A 24,637-nucleotide genomic window follows, 5' to 3' on the forward strand; every position below is an offset into this window, starting at 1 on the left:
CTTTCTATTAATGATTTTACTTCACACTAGGCTGAGAAAACTGAAGGAATCAAAAAACCAGAAAAAAAAAAAGTGCAGACTCCCAACACTACACATATCTACTCTTTGGCATCTGCACTCACTTCTGACTTGTTCCCAAAGACCTATCTATGGTTTTACCTGATGCCAATACCAGGTCTCCTCTGTTCTAAACTTCTCAAATACATTCATCCCACTCTCCTCCCTCTCTTCTACATCATTCATCTCGTACATTTATGGAACATTTTCATGAACATTCAGTCATATCTTCTTGAAAAATGTACATACATATTTATATCTGAATGAATACGTAAGATTTCCTGACTCCTCTACCCCGTCATCTATTGTGCTATTTCTTTGTTTCTCTTCTATTTATTGTTTCCATGTCTCCTACTCATTCTCTATTAAACGTACTACAGTCAGACTTTTGTACTACTCACTAACGCTGTTCTCATCAAGGTCACCAATAACCTCGGCAATGGTATACTCAACTTACAGATTTTCTCTTAATTTCTCTATCGGTAATTTCTGACACAGCTGAATACTTTCTCTTCCTCATTAAACGTTATTTACTTGCCTTTCAGGACACCACCACACTCCATTGGTATTCTGCTTAGCTCACTGGTTACTTCTTTTCTATTTCTTTACCAATCCTCTATTTCTTCTTAAGCAACCTCAATCCTTGTTCTTTCCTTCTTTACTTAATTTACACTCTTGGTGAACTCATTTATTCCCATGGATTTTGAGATCATCTATGTACTAGTGCCCCATTTGTTATTCTAGTCCAGACTACTGTCTAACTCCAGAAATCGGCATCTGGGACACTTGGGTGGTTCAGTGGGTTAAGTGTCTGACTCTTGATTTTGGCTCAGATCATGATCTCAGGGTTGGGACATCAAGATGCATATCAGGTTCCAGGGCATGGAGCCTGCTTAAGAGTGTCTCCTTTTCCCTCTGGACCTTCCCCCTTCCCTCCTTAAAAAAAAAAAAAAAAGTCTACATCCAACTGCCTTCTCAACATCTCTGATAGATATCTCATACTCATATGATCAGGGTCTTCTCCACTTCTCAGAACTTTTAGACATATAGCTTTTTCTTTTTCAGATGGTGACAGTCTTTTCATTTCTCACACCAAAATACTGGAGAAAGTTCTGACTTCTTTTTAATTCCCCAAATTGAATTCATCTCAGAATATATTATTAGCTCTATCTTCTAAATCTATTCAAAATCCTATCATTTTCACCCACTCTTCTGGTACTATCTGATAATTATCTTATATCTGCATGATTGCAATAGCCATATAAGTGGTCTACCATACTCATATAATCATACCATATTCTATTCTCAACAAAGTCACTAGGTGACCTTTTAAAAATTTGTCATATCACTGTTTTACTCAAAACTTAATCCATAGATTTTCCCATTATATTCAAAATAAAGTCCAAAGTTTCCCAATGACATATGAAACCCTATATAATCTGGCCCCTTATTGTTTGTCTGGGATTATCCCAAACCCATAATTGCTTATTCCTTCAAGTATATTGGTTTTCTCACTTTTTCTAAAATGTATCAGAGATGCTTTTGTCTTTGATCTTTTGCATGAGTTGTTATGAAAAAGTACGGGGGATGCTTTATTACTATTTGATTCTTTTAGAATGCTTGTAATAAAAAACTAAAGATTCTAATGGTTCATTGTAATAATGAAAAATTGATTACCTTAGATGATAATTAGATTGGCCAGTTCTTAAAAGAAAAATATTTAACCTCTGAAGAGAATGCAGTCTAATGTCATTTATTTGCAAGAACATGAAAAACACCATGCAAATTTTAGTAGCTAGATTTAAGAAGAATTAAGTTTCAGAGTAAATTAGTTTATCTTAGTGTTTTATTCTGCTTTACAATTCTGAGAGCCAATATGGAACAGCTTAGTGTTTGGGAGTTTTTATCTTTGTGATTACACCAATTCTCTTCATCTCCTTTGTCTTCTATCCATCCACAGTATCCTGTTTACCTGGCACTCAAGTGGAGAATGAAAGTGAAGGCCCTTGCCCTTGCTTCTTCATCAGATGCAGATTCAGATTCAGAAGAAATTGCAGTCAGCTTCAAGGTTAAGTTAGGGAACATCTGCCTGCACCAACATTTCAGTCTAAGACATTTATTAACTCTCTATCATTAACCAAGTCATAGAAGGATCCATATGGAGGCATAGCTACACCATACACTAGCCTTATACTCAGAGCCTCTATTTATTTGGGCCAATATATCTTTTTATGAGGCTATTTGCAACTTTATAATTACAAGAATTTTATAATTATATAATTAATATATAACTTATATACTTATATAATATATACAATTATATGATTATATAATTTATAGACTTAAATTATATATTTTATATTAATATATATTAATATATAATATATTATTATATTTTACATGATATGCATTTATATAACATATATATTTATATGTAATATATAATGTTATAATTAGATATGTTTATATTTGGCTCTATATAAACACATATTAATATATACATATATATTTAAATATAAATATAAATAAATATAAACTATATGTTTTAGCCAGGGTTAAAGACACTTGTATAATCTGTTTAGTGTACACAATTACTTGAGGAAATTGATTAGTGGTAGGTTCCCTGGGAGCTTTTACAGCTAAATAGGTGTTGAACATACAGTCCTGCCCAGTTCTGTGAGTCAAACTTTAGCTCAGTTTTATTAACCAGGAGCTGACATTCTGAATCAGGGTGCTGCTAGACTGCCGTTTTGTCTGTCTGAGGACTCTGGACATCAGTTGTGCACAGATAACTAGCTTTAGCCCTGAGGACAATTTCCCTTCCACAGGTTACTATGCAAGAAAATACAAATACATTATCTTTCAGTCCAAGAAATTCAATCACACATCCATTAATACATGAGTCTGTGTATGACACACCAAAGAAAGGGAATGAGGAGAAACCTTGTGAAACAGGACCAATTTTCTAAAATGACTATTTTCTATATTCAAGAAAATTTCTTTTTAAGTATGTGATCAGCTTAGTGTGTCTGAATGTAAAGGCAGCAGCTCTGTGTGTCATAGAACAATTATTGGCTAAAAATTGATTTGCCTTAGGGTTTAGTTTTTTTTGCGTTTTGTTTTGTGAACTAGAGGCACGAAATGCCGTTAGATTTTCTCCTTTTATAGTTCTCCTTTTATAGTTGGGGAAAACAGTACCAAGTTAACCTTTAAAAAAATTACAGTTGCCATTTGCTTTGGTTATGTTCTGTGTACACTAAGCATGACAGAATGTCTTATTTGTTGTTGTTGTTGTTGTTGTTGTTGTTATTTTTTTATGTGAGAGAGAGAGTATGCAGGTGGGACAGAGGCAGAGGGAGGGAGAGAATCTGAAGCAGGTTTCATGCCCAGAGTAGAGCCTGACTTAATACTGGATATCACAACCCCGAGATCATGAGCTGCTGACCCACAATCAAGTCAGATGCTTAATTGACTGAACCACCCAGTCCCCTCATTGTTGTTGTTTTTATCAACTTCAGTTAGTCCATCCTTTTCCTGTTCTGGAGAGGATGATACTATGCTAAATGTCCTGCCAGTACACAATGAATTGGGAAAAGCAGTAGACTTTGAGGGTTCATTAACCTTGATTTTGAATGCTATGTCCCTGTCTATGTGATGTTATAAAAAACCCTCGGCTCATTTTCTCGGTCTTTTCCCTACTCTATACTGAGAGTTATGATATTGGGGCAAGGGGAAGAGAAGCAGAAATCCTTCAAAACACTAAGCATCTAGGGCGTTTTTTCACATTTATTCGTTCTCATTTATTTTTATAGTAGCCCAGGCTTAATGTGGGACCTAGTACTGAGTCATGCCTTCTGTATAAGAAAGCCTTTACCCTTCAGGAAATGACCCCTCTCTCATTTCTTTTAGAGCCATGTTTCTTGTAGGCAAATAGGTAAAGAAAACTTACACAAAGTACCTTTTTTATTAACCTTGGTTGCTTATCTGTCTACTCTGGAGCATTTAAATTCCTGAGCTCTCCCTCCATCTTACTTTGCTGTGTCTGAATTGCCTTAAACCCTGGGGCCATCTACAAATTCTGCTTTACCACCACCCCTCTCCCTGTTTTCACCACGGCAACTCCCAAGCTCTTGTTCTTCCTGGGCCTACCTCTTCTGCCTTGCTCTTTTGGTTTGAGTCATCCTATCTTTCTGAGTCGTTCTGTTTACTTTAGCTACCACCTACTTACCTGTGACTGCCATCTCTACTTTTTTCCTTCTTCTGAGATCCAGGTGTGTATTTCTGACACACTTCACATGGATGCCCAGGGGCATATCAAACTCGAGTCCAAATCTGAACTCATCACATTCTCTGGAACTTACTCTTCCTTCCTCTCTATCTTGTTTAATTTTGTAATGTTTTGTATAATGACCCACACCAGGCTCCTGAAATCATACAAGAATATTCCTTTTCTCTCTCACCTTACCCGAAATACTCACCAATTCAAACTATTCTCACTCTTGGCTAACTTCAGAATCCATCGACCTCTGCCTATCTAAACTGATTCGGACTGTGTTCTACTCATATTAATATTTCAACAAGGTTAAAGTCATAACCTTGACACTTTGTTTTTGGTCACCTGTACTATCCCATTACCATTCATAATTTAGTTAGTCAGCAAATCTCTCTAAGATGCAAAATGACTATTCAGTCCCTTGCTTAAACTGAGGAGATGAATGACAAACTCCTCAGCAAAGTAGATATAAGGTTCCTTTCTATTTCTCCAGCCTCATCTTCTGGTCTTCTTATGCACAGTAGATTTCAACCACACCAAAACTTACTGGATCCTTTATAATCAATGACTTTTTGGTTTTGCATATCTTGTTCCCACTCTTTGAAACATCTTTACCAAGATATCTTGTTCCTATTCTCAGAAAACACTCATCTTTGGCCTCTCAGTCTAGACAGCTTACCTCTAAGAAGATCTTCTAGAATTGACCTTTTCCTATCTACCTATCTATACCTTATTGTAGCATTATATTCAATCATTATTTCATTTACAAGAAGTATTTTCTGAGCATCTAGAATGTATTTGGCCAGATGTTGGGTATTGGAGATTCAAAAATAAAACAATGTTGTCTCTGACCTCAAATGTTCACAGACAAGGAGAAAACAGACTTGTCAACAAATAATTACAAAGAAATATGAACAATTTTGTGGTCTGTATTTGAAATAATGTGATGCAACATAAAAGTTACATATGTATCAATTAGGATTAATATAGAATGACAGAAATAAGTCTGAATTTAAACAGAGGAAATTTAAGGCAGGGCATTTTTACACAGTTGGTGGAAGAACTTAAAAGTCAGCAATTGATGACGAGGTAAGCTCCAGATTAGCAGTAGCCGGAAACCACTGTCATCTCCAGGCTGGAAAGAAAGAGGGAAGATTCTGTGCTACTGGTCCCCGTTTGTCCCAGAATAATTAGAACCATGGAAGAAATGCAACTGATGCCAGAGATGCTGAGTAAGGTTTTGAGGGAGAGGGAAAAACTCTATTTCTTCTTGCCTTTTAGTCTCTGCTTCTCCCCACTGAACTCAGAAGTGGATGTAGAAGTTGTGGAGATGTAGTTTTTAGCCTTGATTTTTTTTCTCATTTGTTATAATGGACAGTAAGGCCTCCCTTGATGAGCTAGTGTGATAATTAGTAGTAATGTATATAAAATAGTTTGATAGAGCAAGGGGAAAACTCGGTCTTTGAATAACGGAGATCATCTTTATCAGTTTGCATAGATTCAAATTTAAATGGCAGCAGTGTTTCAAAACTGGATATTTACCCATCTGCCTCATTGCCTTACTGTATTTGATTTAGTGGAGTGTCTGGGAGATAATTCTTATTCATAGTAATTACTAATTTATTTGTTCATGTATCTGACAACATTGATGGCCCCATGAGCTAAGTTAGATGATAAGGAAGAGCAATGCATTCTTGCCCTTGTTCCCACCTGTCTACATTCCCATATTTTTAGTAGTTTCTCACTGGCTGCATTCATAAAATAAAAGAAAAATGAATGTCACTGTGAATTGAAATCTTCTGCAGTGTTTGCTGTTCTAGCACAGGCCCACGTTTTACTGCCTAAGACACTTCAGGCTGTGAACTCTTGAGAAGACGTAGACTGCTGAACAAGCAGCTAGAAGAAGAATTCTGTGTCCAGTGGGCCATTATGTACTCTACCTATTAAAGCAGAAGAAAAATCTTTGGAAATATGCTCTTAGGAAAATATGTAAATTTATTTATTTTTTTCCTTTTTGCTCTTTTTAAATGATGCTTTTTGAGATCTGATTCAAATAAGTTGAATCACATACCTTTCATAATCGATTAAATGGATCAGTCTTTTATAAGGTTGTTGACCAGGAGTAGGTTTACTCAGCACATGGGATTTTTCCCCAAAAATAAGAGGCAGTTTAAGTTCTTGGCAATTGTAGTTCTGCCATGTAAGGTTGAGCGATCCCTTGTGACTAGTTATTTTGTGTCACATTTTGAATGCAAATATGGAAATGATGGCTTAAAAGGAAAGTATGTTTGAAAAGCTTTGGCCAACACTGTTGGTTATTGTGTATAAAAGAGGTGATACAAGAGGATTTCTATAGCCCTGTTGGTCTTGGACAATAGCTCTTTGTAGAGATTAGGAGAAGGATTTCCTGTCAGGTAAAATTGATCAATCTTCATCTGTTTCCCAGAGTAGCACTACTCTTTTCTTCTTTGAGAAGCTTATAGGGTAAAGATATTTGCATTCAAAACCAGAATGGAAAACGTGTTCACCAACTGACTTTCACTAAAGTGTAAAGCCTGAATTTTAAGTGGGGGGGGGGTGATCTCAAATAGCAGTCCTAAATGCAAGAGAAATGGTGAGCAAAGATAATAGTAAATATGTAGGTAAATCTAAAGCAATATTATATTAAATATTAATAAGGTTTTATTTAATTTAGATAGACCTAAAATAGCAAATGTCATCGTAAGTCACGGTGGAGAAGTGATTGGAGATAAAGCTTTCCTTGATTAGTTTGCACAAATCATTTAAGGAGCCCTATCGTATTGGACACCATAAGGCAGTGGGCAAAGGGAGGCACTAGGTCTTAATGAGAGATTGGAATTTCCTACCAGCATATTCTTGTTTTGTTCTTACACAAGAAGCATCTTTTTCACTCACTCATGGGAAAAACTGTGCAATCTGCACTCTTTAACATAAAATTGGGAAGTGCATGGTTAAGGGGTTAACTGTGCAATCTGCACTCTTTAAAATACAATTGGGAAGTGCATGGTTAAGGGGTGCTCAGTTAGTTAAGTGTCTGCCTTTGGCTCAGGTTATGATCCCAGAGTCCTGGGATCAAGCCCCACATCAGGCTCCTTGCTCAGTAGGAAGGTTGCTTCTCTCTCTTCTCTCTCTCCCACTGCCTGTTGTTCCCCATACATGTGTTCTCTCTCTCTCTGACAAATAAATAAATAAAATCCTTAAAAAAAAAAAAAAAGAACGTGCATGGATAAAATAATTTTTTTTTAAAGATTTTATTTATTTATTTGACAGACAGAGATCACAAGTAGGCAGAGAGGCAGGCAGAGAGAGAGGAGGAAGCAGGCTCCCTGCTGAGTAGAAAGCTCAATGCAGGGCTCGATCCCAGGACCCTGGGATCATGACCTGAGCCGAAGGCAGAGGCTTTAACCCACTGAGTCACCCAGGCACCCCTAAATAATGTTTTTGACATTAGAGTCTGAAGAGCTCCAATCCATTATAAACAGGTCACTTTAAGTTGAGAGGTTTATAAAGTTATATTTTGATTTTGAGACAGCCTGTGTACTTTAAATTCTAAAGTTTCTTTCTCTTTTTCCTACATGAGAAAAAAAAGGTTGTGTAGCAAATTTCCATTTTTTAACTTTTTAAAAATAAGTATTTTAAACACATACTTTGGGGCAAGATTATGAGGAAATGTAATAAAATATAATACATGATTCTTTTTTATTTTAATAGATTGTTGGTTGTTTGTTTTAAAGATTTTATTTATTTATTTGTCAGAGAGAGAGAGTGTGTATTCATGAGCACAAGCAGGGGGAGCAGAAGGCAGAGGGAGAAGCAGGTTCCCCACTGAGCAAGGAGGCTGATGCAGGACTCAATCCCAGGACCCTGGGATCATGACCTGAGCCAAAGGCAGAGGCTTAACCAACTGAGCCACCCAGGTGTGCCCCAAAACTTGATTCTTATCTTTAAAAAAATACCTTAAATATTAGATGAGAAGATAGATGTTAGAAAGAATAATAGGACTTCTAATACATACATTTTGAAATAATTATGGAAGCAATTTCATGAGATTACTTAAGATCATTTGTCAAATATATCACATAGCACCTTGCACAGTACTTAAGTTATTGTTGTTATATGGCTTGTACAAAAATTTGTTAGAGTGTGGATGAAGGTGACAGTGAAAACTGGATAACTATGGAAAACTAATAAAAATGGGATTTTAGTTGAGAAATGGGATTAAGATTTGTCTTTGAAGAATGTGATGAAAGGGGAAAAAAAGAAACATTCTAGATTAATAGAATATTTTGAATAAAATCAGAAAAAAAAAGAAAAACAGAAAAGCAAATTCAAATCCATATTTTTTACCTGTACCTCTCAGACTCAGAATAATATGGTATTTTGAAGGAGGATTTATACAAAACAGACCATTTATGAAATAATGTAGTTGTTCAGTGGTAACGTCTAGGAAGTAAAAAAGTGCTAAGAGCAGTTACATCCGGGAGATACAAGAAAGTGGAATAGGAAAAGTAGGCTACTTAGAAAGAAAGAAGTTACCTCCTGGGAAAACCACCAAGTGTTCCATGGCATAATTCCAAAAGATTAGTTTTATCAGCCAGAGGAGACTGAGGAATAGCTATAGGGAAGCAAGTAGTTTCTAGAGTGGTGACAAATATAACAGACAACATTGCAAACACGTGGGAAATTTTACTGGGAAGTATTAGAGATGTCTTGGCCTCATTCCAAGATCCCATGTTTGCCATGTAGTAGACACTGTTTTTTGAAAAAAATTATTCTAATGAAGATGCTAGTTTAGAGATGAAGTTTAAAGAAAACAGTGTAGAAGTAAGCATTGAGGGACTTGATCAAGCTGATAGAATGATGAATTTATGTGATTATAAATTAATCAATAGAAAATATATTCTACCTCCAAGAAATACAGGAATTTTCACTAAAAAAAAAAAAAATTGCTTGTCATCACACATTACCTATCTTTTGTGTTAGACCTAGTCATCCTAGTACTATATTATTTGTACCAAAACTTGGAGGATGCTCTTTCCTGGGCTTGTGTTAGAATTATAATCATTTTTGTTAATATGCTTGCCAATTTGGAGAAGTATCCAGTGATGCTCTAGAATTCTTGCCCTTTTCCTTCCAACCTCAAGTTGTTGAAAAATGCCGTAGTTCCCTCACATACTCCAAGTGTATCCAACCTTTATTCTTCTTCTTCTTCCTCTTCTCCTTCTTCTTCCTCTTCTTCTTCTTCTTCTTCTTCTTCTTCTTCTTCTTCTTCTCCTTCTCCTTCTCCTTCTTCTTCTTCTTCTTCTTCTTCTTCTTCTTCTTCTTTTAAACTCTGTAAAGCCTTACATCATGGTAATGAGTTACATAGTTATGGAACTATGTTCCTTTTCCTTTTTCCCATGGCCACTACTCAAATTACTCACAAAAGAAAAAATTTATAAACGCTTTTTAAAGGGATGAATGAAAGGTAAATGCTTCAGTTTAACTTGGTTATTTACCCAACAGTTGCTAAGGAAAATTGAGCTCATTGGCTTTCTTTTCCTGCTGTATCTGTGACAATTTTATTTGAGAGTTCTTGGAATTTGGAGTTTATTAAGTTGTTTCAAAATTGATTTTGGCAAAATACTCTATGATGTAAAATTTCTTTTGACAAAAGATTAAGGATGGATTTTTTTTTAAATCAGACATAAAATACTAAGAGGTAATCAAAGATCTCAAATATGTATATTTGTAAAAAGAAGACCTTCTCTTTGTATCCAGTCCTTTCCATAGCTTGTAATTTCTTCCATGAGGAAAATAAAATAGATAATTCACCTAATAGATATAAGTATGTAAGTGAATTCCACAGAACAATTGTTATTATTCAGTTTATTATCTATAAGTGTCTAGGGTACTAACATATAGTAGGCCTTAAACCCCTATTTTCTGAATTAATTTGTATATTGATATCTATATAATTACCTAGACAGCTTTACATTTACTATTATTAGTGTGGATTATTTTGTAATTTAAGTAATGTACCTCTGCTCCAAGTAAAAATAATGGTTCTCCATGTTGTGTTTCTAAGATGATGCTACTGGTTCACTAAGACTATAAATTTAGAGCACTTTATCGATAAAAATTGCTTGGATTTAACAGTTACAGATTGTATTCCGTTTAAAGAATGCACAGATGGGTTAATGTTTCAACTATGCACGCAAAGTATGCTCTGCAAGTATAAGATTCTTGCTGGAGAGTATTTAGATTATTTTAGTTTAGAAATGCACTTCAATAAAACTAAATGTGTAAGAAATGCACTTGCATGGATTGTGAAGGCCAAGTAAATAGTGTGCAAAACAATTTTAAACTACTAGTGGGAATATACTTTGTTGAAATACAGAATTATTTATAAACACTTTAGTACTTTTAACTTAGACCATTACTATTGCTGCCAAAAGAAGTCTAGTTTGAGGGCTGAGTCCTAAATATATTGTATTTGACAAGAAAAAAAAAAGTTAGGCTTGAAAATTATTTTTCTAGAAAAGAAAGACCCAATTAAGTTTTCACATTATCCATCCCCCCAAATCAACTCAATGTAAATGAAGATTTACTTATGGGGATACATACTCTTAAAACTTTAAATTAATATATGGTCTGTTAGAGTTAAAGAATTCTTAGTGATACTTGATCATTTTCATACTCTCCCTAATTATATATATTTATTTAAAAATATATTCATTTTTTCAAAATAAGACTCTGATTCATTAGTGATGATGTTGTTGATGATGATATATATATAGGAAGCAGTTTTGAATTTACTCTCCATCTTACTAAGTACTTTATGTGCATTAACTCATTTATAATCACAGAAACTATGTGCTAATGCTACTTTACCTGGAAATGAGGAAGCTGAGGACTGGAAGGTTAAACATATTTCCCAAAATTAAAGAGTTACAAAACTAGCCTATGTTGGAACTAAATTTGATCCTTAGTTGTAACCTAGAACTTGTGTTCCAATGAACTATTAACTTATTGGGTATTATAACTAATTAAATGTGTTAGTCAAGAACTGATAAAAATGAAAGCAATAGACAGAAAGTGTACAGTGCACTGTTGGTAAGGTTTTTCTTTTTGGGGCTGCCTCTCTTCCCCCTCCTTACTCTCCTCCCCACCCCTCCCCCTTCTCCTCTTTCATCTTGCTTTCTTCCCCCTCTCCTTTCAAAAATGAATACATTTGTATTTAAATATAGGTATTTAAACCAGGGATACTCAACTGGGTAATTTTGCCACCTGGAGAATATTTGGCATTATCTGGAAATATTTTTGGTTGTTGTGTTTGGGGAGACACAATTGGCATCTAGTAGATAAAGGCCAGAAATACTGCTCAACGTCCTACAATATTATAGAACAACCTTGACAACAAAGAATTATTTGGTCCCAAACTTCTATAGTACATTTGAGAAATACTGGTTTAAATTGAGAGAAAGATCGTATCATCTCTAGAAAGAAGAGTGTACATCTGTCCAAATTTTAATAGCAAATATTATTATTTTTATTTAACTTGGAAGAAAATACATTTTTTTTTTTTACTAGGAATGATACGATATATGCGATATTTCAGAATCAATGAAGGTCTACTGACCTAAGTTAATCCCTTTCCTCTGTTACAATTGTCTTATCTTCTTCATGTTTCTTGATCAGAAGGATACTTACTGTATCTGACTTCTCTAGCTAGGGAGGGAAAGAGTTAGGGAGAAACTGGGAAAAAAAGGAAATTAAATGCCAATGGTATTGGATACAAGAAGATGTAATATTTGAGGGAGTTATTTAAGCTTCGTCAAACATAAATTCCATGGGAATTTTTCTCTGATGGTAAAATATTTAAATAAATTATGTACTCCAAAAATTATTCACATCTGCATGCAGCTTCCCAAATGCCAATTTCAATAGTCATACCATTGTAATTGAAATTATATGCTGGAAAATGTCACAAATGTTCTATGCAATGATAGGCTTCATTTGACAATCAAACAAAAATGTACTTTATAGATCAGTTTTTGTGCATTTGTGTTTATCTTTCCATCGGGGAGGGGGGCATAAAAAGAACATCTTACCAAATAATATATTACTTGATTTAACCAAAAACATATAATGGCTGTTAAAATTAAGGAAAAGATTATTCACATAGTTCTTTTCAGTTACCATGTAAATGTTATCTGAGATATGTCATTTATAGCCACAAATCTTCATTAACAAAGGTTGTGTAGTTTGCATATTGCTCTAAGGAAAATTTAGCAAACTTGTTTGCTAAATTGAGTAGCTTTCAAAATTCATAGCTACTTAAAAGGCCTAAAAGATCCTATAACAAATGAAGATTAAAACTTTTTAATGAATGAAGATTAAACATACAGAACTTTCAGAACACAGTAGGCTATTTTTCCATTGCTCTGACCATGAAGTTTTGTTTTTTATTTTTATCTACTGTGCTATAAAAATAAATCTTTTGAAAAAATAAGATATATGAAAACCTTAACCTTAGTCTCTTGTAAGTATATTTTGATAGCTATGCGGCATATTTATGGAATATATACTTTTCCACATATGGTTTTATTTAAAGCATCATATCGTATAGCATTGCTGTCAGTTTTTCATTCTCACTTTTATAAAGCATACAGTTTGCAAATAGGAAAGAAAAAGCATTTCGGTGCTTTCAGTGGAAGTTCATATTAGAAGAAGTAACCTAATAGAGGATTTTGCAATGTCTTTCTCCAAAGATTTTCAAAATTTGGACAGACTCCCATGTACCTGCAAAGGTAGGATAGATAATTGCTCCTGGATGATGTTAGGGACTCTTTTTGACACTCTCCTTTTTACTTATGCTTAGATAAAATTTATGGATTAAATGTCATAGAAACTAATTGAAAACCTTGCTTAACAGGAATTGGATGCTCTGACAAATTGATTTCTCTGGTTAACACAGTTAACTAAGAAAAGTCACTTTTGTTTCAACTTGCATTATTGAAAATCTTTCTAGGCTGTAATGTTCAATGTCCCTGTTTTCATAATTAGACTGCACTGCTAAAAGTGACTCTCCCCTTGTTAACTGATTCTCTTGAAGTGTCTCAGGTTAATTATTCTATGCATCAGTTCCCATTATAGAAGATTACAGACATATACTGTGTAAAGGCTAGGAATGAGTAGGCACTGGACTACTTTTTAAATCAAAGTTGCTGAAGTGAGCCTTTTTTGAACTTATTTGTCTTGTTCCTTTAAAGTATAAAGCAGAGAAATATTTTTAGTGAAGTTAAGACCCAGATTAGTTGATCCCCTGGTATATGAGACGTGAATGTACTTTGAAGTTACCTGAGATTCTGTAGCGAGCAGGTAGAAAGCCAATAATGACAGACAGGTGTTTCCTTAATTCAGAATTTCTCAGCCTCAGACTGATAACATTGTTGACCAGATACATTTTTCTTATGGGGGGGCTGTCAAACATTATGTAGCACTTAATGGTATCCCTGTGGGATCCCATCTTCCTTAGTTTTGACAACCAAAAATGTTTTCTGACACAGCACACTTAGAGAAGCACCGCTGCAATCTGTTAAAATTAAACCTAAGTTTTCACAAAATCAAGTGACCTATAGACAAAATGCAGTCTTTAAATGGTTCTCTCTTTGTTGTTATAGATTTGTGATGATAGGAAATGGGAAAATGTGATGCTCTAGTTAATCCAGATGGAGGTTTAGTACACCTGTATAAAGAATATAAATAGAGCAGGCAGTAAAGCTCTTGCACAGGATAACAGGATTCCTGCCCCTCAGGAGGGCTACTGCCACACACAGCTGGCCCACCATCTCTCACTGGAAGGGGCTGCAGGATGGTTCAGGGGTCTGGCCATTTTCCAGTGTGGTGGCCTGTTGGGAGACAGTGGACTTGGATGCTGCCAGATTGGGAGCCTCTAGAGAGGTGAGGTGACACGAGGTACTTCACAATGATAGTCTTCTAAATAGCCAGTCTTCTAAATAAGAATAAGTCATTTCTGTAAGGCTAGTGGAGCAGGAGGGACTGACTGGGTGGAGAACTTGCCTTGTCACTGTGTGGTATTCAAGCCACTAATCTAGCTTTGTCTTATTGTAAAATGGTATCAAAGATCCCCATAGGGAGGGATTTGGGGGACAAATATTAAATATGATAGGACCTCTGATTTTCAACATGCTCTGCAGACAAAGGATGATTGAAATTGTTCTTGTCCCTGTTAACATGTTGGCTAGAGAAGTGTGTAACTAGCATGAGTTCCTTGTGGAGAAGTCAGGGTGGTACCTTCATTTCTTTTTATATTATTTTCTTTCTTTCTTTCTTTCTTTTTTTTTTTTTTAAAGATTTTATTTATTTATTTGACAGACAGAGATCACAAGTAGGCAGAGACGTAGGCAGAGAGAGGGGGGAAGCAGTCTTCCCCACCGAGCAGAGAGCCCGATGTGAGGCTCGATCCCAGGACCCCGGGATCATGACCTGAGCTGAAGGCAGACGCTTTAACCCACTGAGCCACCCAGGCGTCCCTTCATTTCTTTTTAGTGTCATTATCTCTCCTGCTTGTTTTCATAATGGCTGTCCTCCAAGCCTGTGAGGCTGGGTGTGTGGAATCCCATCCTGAATGACTACAGGTATTTCTTATTAACCTTCTTAATCCTGTCACATAACAAGAAATACAGTGCTGCCCTCTGATATAGGCGAAACTGAGCTTAGAAAAATTAGCTTTATTATCATGAATTAGGTTGAAAGATTTTACAGATGGTCTTTCTAGAACTTGAGTAAGGAGATACAGAAGTTCATACTAAATCACTGGACAGTTTATAGATCCAAGAGATCAATCAGTGATCTAAGATCATACCCTGATGTTTTTCTCCCAGTTAGTTTCATTTAGGTTGTCAAAAAACTGCTGCCTTACTCAACTCATTTGTTTAATAAAAACAAAAACTCCTAGAGAATGATTTTTAGATATCTCTGGACACATACTGAGTTGAACCAAGAGTTTAAGGTTTGTCATTAAACTTCTTTATTTACTCAGACTTCTTCTTTTATTTTTATTTATTTTTTTAAGTCTTTCTTTACTATGTAGATATATTTTTGATATTTCGTACTACACATCAAGGTTTTTTTTTTTTTCTTTTTTCTCCCTTTGAATCATACATTTCCTGTGTTTTGTTTTGTTCTGTTTTGTTTTCCAGAAGACTGAACATAGAAAAAGAGGTTAATTAACTGGCAACTCCTTGTACTGATTAACTCTACCTATATTGTGATCTGAGTGTGAGCAACAAATTGTACACATTTCTATTGACCTATTGAACTTGGACATTGATTTAAGAGTGAGTCATGCAGTTATTGAATAATTAGAGAAAAAATGTGAAATTATAAAAAGCAATAGTTGTGGTGTTATGCATCATTAGATATAATTCTTATATAATTTTATTTTAAATTGATTATTTTTATAAGTGATTAATTTGCTTTGATTATATTTATTGCTTCTATGGAATCATAAGGGATATCTGCCAGAGTTTTAAGAGAAATAATTTCACTTCAGAAACAAGTGGGTTTAAAGCTTCCTTTTTATTGCTTTGTTAAACCCTGGGAAAAAAACTGATAAAGGAAAAAAATAATAATATAGGAAGTTTGTATGAAAGCACGGGCACTTTTAAAAAATTTAATATGTCTGTGTGTAACACTTAATAAGTTATTTCACAGCCCAAAATACTGAAGTTGTAAGAAAAAATCTACTTTCTTAATGAAAACAATTAGAAATCACAACATTTAAAAATTAGATTATTTTGTTATTTGGTTTGGCTTTTTCAGGTTTGTAGAATTTTATAAAGATCATATTAAATGGTCACAATTCTAAATTCCATGCTTCCAAATATTATAAAAATAATGTTTTGTTCATACAGTTCAACATCAAATATTGAATGCTATTAGCACAAATTTAAGGAAGCCTTTTTAAATCATATCTTTCATCCAAAAATATGGTTTATCTAAGATATGAAATACATGTACAAAAGTTCTTGACTGGGCCCTTTGCTTGTCTGTGTAACTAAATTCTTAGCTCCCCAAAGCAATTGTATTCTAATACTAGATCTAGCTCCTGTTAGTCTAAATGCCTCTTCCTTTTTTCTTAGCTCCATTTAACTCCAAGGTTTTCCTTTGTATGCCGTCCGGACCTCTCCTGAGGATCTGGCTGCTGCTTCTGATTCTCAGCCCAGAATAGATCCTGCCTCTTTTCTTGGAAGTTTCAGTGTCCCTGGTTGAACCCCAAATTATTATTCTGTACTAAATATTGAACCTGTCCCCTACGTAAGAAATCACCCACTCACCTTCCAGCTAATCTCCTTAACCGATAGCTGTCCTCTAGGAATACTCCCACAGAAAGGCTGAAGGAAATAGAAGGCATGAAAGTCATTCTAACAAACGGCAGGCATTTGTTAAAAATGAATAAATGAATATGTAGTAACTCTGGGTCTGCGGGTAAATTGGACACAATCTCCTTAGGATTATTCAGGCATTCATTTATTCATTCATTCACTCACTCACTTTTTTCCTTTAACATACTGGGTGGTTGCTGTGTTCCAAACTCGTATGCATACGCACACAATACACACACACACACACACACACACACGTAAACTGTAGTAAAAACAGATAGAAAAAGATACTGTGGAAACAGATGAAGGGACTCTAGGACTGACCTAGAACATCAACTATCTTGATCTAGCTAAACTCTCCATAATACTCACCGTATACAGAGAAAGAAGTTGTCCAGCTCAAGATGAAAAATCTACATATAAATGTCAATTTAGAAATATCTACATGTTGTGGGAAATAGCTTAATTTAGATGCTTTCAAGTGTTATACAATCAATGCAACCCATCATCCAGAATCCCTATTGTGAGAGTTTTATGTATGATGTATAAAAGTCAGAGAATACTCTATAATATATTAATAATTACTTGCATTTTAATATAAACTTGCACTTTAATATAAACTTTTTTTAGGATTTTGTGTGTGCCTGGCATGGGATACATTCCCTCTCCCTCCTTCTTTTTGAATATATTGTGACTGTAAAAGCAACAAAGATTGAATTAAGATGCTAACAAGACAATACTGATTTTGCTTCTCTTGACAATTCTTACCACCAATATAGTCTGAAAATATTGTAGCTGTAAGGTGTTTCCCTAGGGGGAAAAAATATATATATATATTTAAATTAAATGCATATTATTAATAACAATTTGCATTAAATCATTATATTTGGAAATATGTTAAAAACAATGACTAAAATGAATCAAAGTAAGGATAAAATTACAGTCAAATAGAAATATTCTGTTGACCAAACAGCAATTTCAAAACCGTTAAAGTTCTTTACATATAGTTCCTATATACCATGACAGATTTTTAAGCCATAGAAACATTTTAAATTCCAGCTCTCTTTTCTCTTCATTACACTCTCCAATTCAAGCAGCTAGTCAGTCCCTCACTACTTTTCAAAGTTCCCCTGAAAAGTCTTTCCCTTCCCCTAGCCACTGGTCCTTTGCCCACCAGTCCAATAATTTCTCTTGATTCTGGAATGTAAAACTCCCTGAGAGAAATGCTTTTACAAGGCTTCTTTAGCAGAAAGAGGTGTGGGGGGAGAGAAAGAATGAGAATATTCATACATTAATAATACGCTTCTATTGTCATATATACATCAGTGAACTTTGATTTATGATAATTTACTGTTCTTATGCTTAGCCAGGGGAGAAAGGTTTAAATAGCTTGGGTGTGCTTTAGAGATAGAGTATTAGTTTATTTAGACTCAGTAAAATGGGGGTCATTGATGCATCCATTTCCATTAATGGGAGTTAGCAACTGCTGCATATATCTCATAATTAGATTTACAGAAGTGCCAAGATGAGAAACCCAGTGATGCAGCACAATATATTATCCTCATCCAAAAGGTGCTTTTCATTGTCTGAAGAGACAGATGCCATGTTCTGATAAGAACTATGTGTGTAGCTTTAGTTGCTAATGTAAATTATTCAATATGAAATGCTGCCAGTGGAAGTGGTTTGCTTTTTTTTTCTATTTATAAACCCAAAGTGTTTCTTAAAAAGCTTAAGTATTTATCTGCAAAATCTAATTAGAAACTGATCCAATACAGTAAATATATTTACTACTAATTGTCAAGGTAGTTGCACAACTCAAGTAAAATAATGCGAGTGCAGTAGACTTAAAAAAAAATGCACTTAGGGAAGAAAGGACTTCTAAAAGAACTAGACAGACCCTCTCCTTAGGAAAATAGAAATTTAATGGATAGAAATTATTTTTTAAAATCCAGTCATTGAAAGTCTCTGGGAATTGTCCTAACAGTCTTAAGCAAATGAAGAAATACTCATTCAAGAGAATCTAAGTCTCTGAAAGAGTAGCCAGAGGCTGCAGCATTTGAGCCATGACCCACTTTCTCACCATCATCCTTTCAATCTCTTTAGATTCAGGTTATAGGAGTCTTACTCCAGACACGTGCAGTCAAGAAGATGGAGGCTCCTTTCCATCTTCCAGTCTAGGGCCACAGTTTTACCCAGGAAGTGCAGGTTACCACTGTGTCATCCTACTCAGCGCATGTTTCAGAAGCTTCATTATAGGCAGATATAGCCAGGAAGACTAGCTCTTTTTTCCTCTACCTAGGCCCCACTCATAAAATGGAAGCTCTTCTCCAGGTACATCAGGCCAAGTATCTTGATGGCCTTATCTCCTTTCTCCAGCTTATTCATAGGGTAGGAGTACCAAACCACGTGCATTAGGCTCAGACCGTGGTATGCCAACCACATAGAGCAAAGGTGAAGTGAAAAGCAAAGCCCCCACCCCTACCCAGTTCAGAGATTTGGGTGGTGGTGGCAATCTGGACAAGGGGAAAGAAGGTCATAAGATGAGGAGGTTTGGTGTTCCATTGAAGGGGGCTGACATTTTCTGGAATAGAGTGAGAACTCCGTGTCTAAGGGATGTGTCAAGGACAAGGATTATGGTAGCCAAGACATGGAAACAACCTAAGTGTCCATCAATGGATGAATGATCAAAGATGTGGGGTGTATGTGTTTGTGTATATTCAGCCATTTAAAAAAATCGGGGCACCTGGGTGGCTCAGTGGGTTAAAGTCTCTCCTTCGGCTCAGGTCATGATCTCAGGGTCCTGGGATCGAGCCTTGCTTCGGGGTTTCTACTCAGCAGGAGCCTGCTTCCTGCTCTCTCTCTCTCTGCCTGCCTCTCAGCCTAACTGTGATCTTTGTCTGTCAAATAAATAAATAAAAATCTTAAATAAAAAGAAAAATAAAATCCTAGAGTTTACAACAACATGGATGGACCTAGAGGGCATTGTGCTGAGTGAAATAAGCCAGCGCAGGACAGATGTCATATGATCCCACTTACATGTGGAATTTAAAGAACAAAAACAATGTCATAGATATAAGAAACAGATTAGTGGTTGCCAGCGGTAGTGGGAAGGATTGGGGGATGATTGACATGGCTAAAAGGGGTCATAAATTAAGTCATCGGGATATAATATAGAGTATAGTGACTATAGTTAGTAAAATTATATTGCATATTTATAACTTATTCAGAAAATAAATCTTAAACATCCTCATCATCAGGGGGAAAAAAAAAGAAGACTTGATAGGAATTAAGAGAAGTTTATAGCTCCAGGTGAAGTTTAATAGAGGCAGGTAAAGGGCATAAAAAGCCCTCCTAAGAAAACAGCCAACCTTGGAGGTTGGGAAGGTTGTGCATATGCATTAGGCTACACTCATGAATTACACTCAGGAGCAATCAAAGCAGGCCTTCAGAGCTTTCTCAAAGCCACACACAAATCCATTAATACAGGGTAGATGCTTCACTGCCACAAGGGGCTTAAACACAACCTCTGGCCAAATACTAACTGAACAAAAAACTGCTGTGACCAGGGACAACTCCATGGAAATCATCCTTAAAAATAGTCATCCTAGGCAGTCTCTAAGACTCTGTGCATGCCCTAAGCTGCAACCTCTCAGGAGTGATCAGAGAAGGAACTCCAAAGCTGCTAGTCTCTGGGTGAATGTGGGGGGAAACACTATGTGACCTATGGAAGCAGCTCTAAGCCAATACACATTTCCAATGATAAAGTGTAGAAATCTTACTGCCAAGGGGGAATAAAGCACAACATTTGACCACTAAGTCGATTGTCCTGACCTAGGAGTGACCCCTACAGAGCTAGACTGAAAGAAACAAAAAACAAAACAAAACCAAAAAAAGGAGGGGGGGTGCTGAACAAGAACATCAAAGCTTACACACTACAGGGACAGACTTAATTTAATCAAGAATTAATTTAGTCAAGTCACTAAACAGACAAATTCACAAGCAAACAACAAAAATAACCACCAGTTGGGATTAGTATGCAGAATTATTATAAAATCTAAAATGCCCACTTTTCAGCCAAAAAAAAAAATTACGAGTTATGCAAAGAAACAGGAAAATGTCACACACACACACACAAACAATGAAAACTGCCTTTGAAAGAGTCTAGATGGTGCACGTAAGGACCTAGAATTCAAGACAGCTATTATAGATATGCTCAAAAACATAACATAAAGGAAGAAATGCTTAAAGAATTTCTAATTTAATTAAATTAGAAACCAATAATAGAAGGGAATATGAAAATTATGCAACTCTGTAGAATTCAAATACATTCCTAACTAATAAATTGAGTAAGGAAGATATCACAGAGGATATCAGAGAATACTTTGAGTTAAATGCAAACAAAAACACAAATGGTGAAAGTTATGGGATATAGCTAAAGCAGCACTCGGAGGGAAGTTACAGGTGTACATATCTTTACTGAAAAGTTAAGAAAGATATTGAATAAATAACCTAAACTTCTGCCTTAAGACACTGGAAAAGAGAAAACTAACCCTAAAGCTGGCAAAAAGAAGGAAATTAAACAGACTAGAGCGGAAATTATTGAAACAAAAGAGTAGAAAATCAATAGACCAAATGAATGAAACTAAAAGTTGGTTGTTTGAAACTGAATCAACAAATTTAACTTAATAAAAAAGATGCTCAAATTATCAAGACCAAGAGAGAAGGACATCACTACCAATATTACAGGTATAAAAAGATTATAAGGGAATACCATGAACACCTATATGCAAAGAAATTATATACCTTGAAATGGATAAATTCCTAGGAAGACACAAATTAACCAAAACTAAAGAAGAAATAGAACATCTGGAAAGACCTGTAATACCAACCATATGGAATTACTACTTTGTAAATGTTTCAAAGAAAAGGCCAAGGCCATTGGCTTTATGTTAAATTCTACTAAATGTTTAAAGAAAAGTTAATAATAATTCATCACAAACTGTTTCAAAAATTAAAAAAAGGAGAGAACACTTTTAACTCATTCTGTTAGGCCAGTATTATTCTGCTTCTAAAACCAGATAAAGATGTATTAAGAGAATGATGCAGACAGATATTCCTTATAAATATGGATGCAAAGGGGCATCTAGGTGGCTCAGTTGGTTAAGTGTCTGACTGGTGTTTGGGCTCAGGTCATGATCTCAGGGTTGTGAGATTGAGCCCCATACTGGGCTCTGGGTTCAGCAGGAAGTGTGCTTGAAATTTTCTACTCTTGGACCCACCCCCAATGCCACTGGAGTTTCAAGTCAGATCAATTAGGAAAAAAAGTACACAAATATACAAATATTTTAAAAATAATAAATAAATGAATAACTTCCAATATACTAAAAATGAAATTAAGAAAATAATTTAGTGAATACAATCTTAAAAATAAGGTATTTTAGTGAATATATATTTAATGAAAGATATGAAAGACTTATACACTGAAATTTACACATTATTGAAAGAAATTAAAGACCTAAATAAATAGAACAGTCCAGATTCATGGGTTAGAAAAACTAATACTAAGAATCATTAAATACTAAGTATTTGAAAGATTGAAATTTGTACATGTTTTGTGGTCCAACTTACATTGAAATATACATGTCAGTCATTTTATAAGATTCAGTGAAATCTAAAGTAACATCCCTAATGGCTCTGGCTGGCACTTGATAATTAATTACCTTAAATTTCGTAAAGCCCATTAATTGTTTTAAAATTAGATATCTCACTTTATTTTAGATTATTTTAATTTATTTTTAAGTATAATTGACATATACTATTTTATTAGTTTCAGGTGTGCATCATATTTATTTTATATTTTCATGCGTTTTGAAATGATCCCCATAAGTCTAGTTATTATCTGTCACTATACAAAGTTATTACAATATTATTGGCTATATTCCCTATGCTGTGCTTTACATTCCCGTGACTTATTTATTTTGTACCTGGAAGTTTGTACCTCTTAACTTTCTTCACCTATTTCACCTAACATCTCAACCACTCCCTCTCTAGTAACCAACAGTTTGTTTCCTGTATCTATGAGACTGTTTCTGTTTTATTTTGTTCATTTGTTTCTTTTAAATCAATGTATATGTAAAATCGTACAGTATTTGCCTGTCATTATCTGATTAATTTCACTTACCTTGTTACACTCTAGGTCCATCTATGGTGTCACAAATGGAGAGATTTTATTCTGTGTTATGGGTAATATTCCATTGTGTAATATTCTATTTTTATATATATCACATGTTCTTTATCCATTCGTCAGGGGACACTTAGGTTGTATCCATATCCTGGCTATTGTAGATAATTCTGCCGTGAACATAGGGGAGTATATATCTATTTAAATTGATGCTTTTGTTTTCTTTGGATAAATACCTAGAAATGAAACTGATAGATCATATGATAATCCTATTTTTAATTTTTTGAGGAAACTCCATTCTGATTTTTATAGTGTTGCACCAATTTACATTTCTACCAACAGTGTACTAGGATTCCTTTTTCTCCACATCTTTGCCAACAATGGTTATTTTTTGTCTTTTTGATAATGGCCAGACTGACTGGTGTCAGGTGATATCTCATGGTTTTGATTTGCATTTTGTTGATAATAGATGATGTTGAGCATACTTTCCTGTGACTGTTGGCCATTGAATGTCTATTCAAGCCTTCTAACTGTTTTTAAAAATTTTAAAACAATATTAAGGAGTATAAGTTCTTTATTAACCCCTTAGATGAACAATGTGAAAATATCTTTCCCTATTCAGTAGGTTGCATTTTTGTTTTGTTGATGATTTTCTCCACTGCGCAAAAGCTTTCTGGTTTGATATAATCCCATTTGTTTATTTTAGCTTTTGTTGTCCTTGCCTGTAAAGAATTGTTTAAAAAAATAATTGTTAAGACTGATATGAGGGAGTTTACTGCCTATGTTTATTCTAGAAATTTTCTTCTAGTTTTCAGGTCTTGCATTTAAGGCTTTAATCCATTTGAATTTATCTTAATATATGGTATAAGACAGTCATCCCATTTCATTCTTTTGCATGTATCATTTAGTTTTCCCAACACTATTAATTGAAGAGACTGTGTTTTCCTCATTTTATATTCTTTCCTCCTTTGTCATAAATTAATTGACCACGTATGTGTGAGTTTTTTTCTGGGCTCTTTATTCTATTCTGTTGTTCTGTGTGTCTTTTTTCATGCCAGCATTATACAGTTTTGATTACTACATCTTTGTACTTTAGTTTGAATAGGGAGTGTGATATTTCTAGCTTCACTCTTTCTTGATTGTTTTGGCTATCTGGGGGCTTTTGTGGTACAATGCAAATTTTATGAAGCTTTGTTCTAAATCTATGAAAAATTACATTGGTATTTTGACAGGAATTGCATTGAATATGTAGATTGGATTGGGTAGTATGAACAATTTATTAATTCTGTTATTAATTCTTCCAGTCCATGAGCACAGTGCATCTTTCAATTTTTATGTGTGTGTTCTCTTCAGTTCTTTTCATCAGTGTCTTATTTTTTCATTGTACAGGACTTTGGTTGGTTAAATTTATTTTAGGTATTTTATTCTCTTTGATATAGTTTTAAATGGGAGTATTTTCTTAATTTTCCTTTCTGAAAGTTCATTATTAGTGTAGAGAAACTCCACCAATTTCTGTGTGTTAATTTTGTATCCTACTACTCTGCTGACTTCATCAATTAGTTTTATTAATTTCTTCCTGGAGTCTTTAGTGATTCTTATATACAATATTAGGTCACCTCTGAATAGTTAATAGTTATAGTTTTACTTCTTCCTTCCCAATTTGTATGTCTTGGTTTTTTTTTTTTTTTTTTTGCTTTAATTTCTGTGGCTAGG

The 24,637-nt window shown here is 34.7% G+C and overlaps 1 protein-coding gene across 1 annotated transcript in view; it reads left to right on the forward strand.

Annotated features, from left to right (window-relative positions):
* The window catches only part of LRP1B (LDL receptor related protein 1B), a 1,985,448-nt gene that overhangs the window by 736,909 nt on the left and 1,223,902 nt on the right, over window positions 1–24,637 (forward strand). The window lies entirely within an intron of this gene.

Source organism: Neovison vison, chromosome 3 (assembly GCF_020171115.1).
Source record: "Neovison vison isolate M4711 chromosome 3, ASM_NN_V1, whole genome shotgun sequence".
NCBI classification, from domain to species: domain Eukaryota; kingdom Metazoa; phylum Chordata; class Mammalia; order Carnivora; family Mustelidae; genus Neogale; species Neogale vison.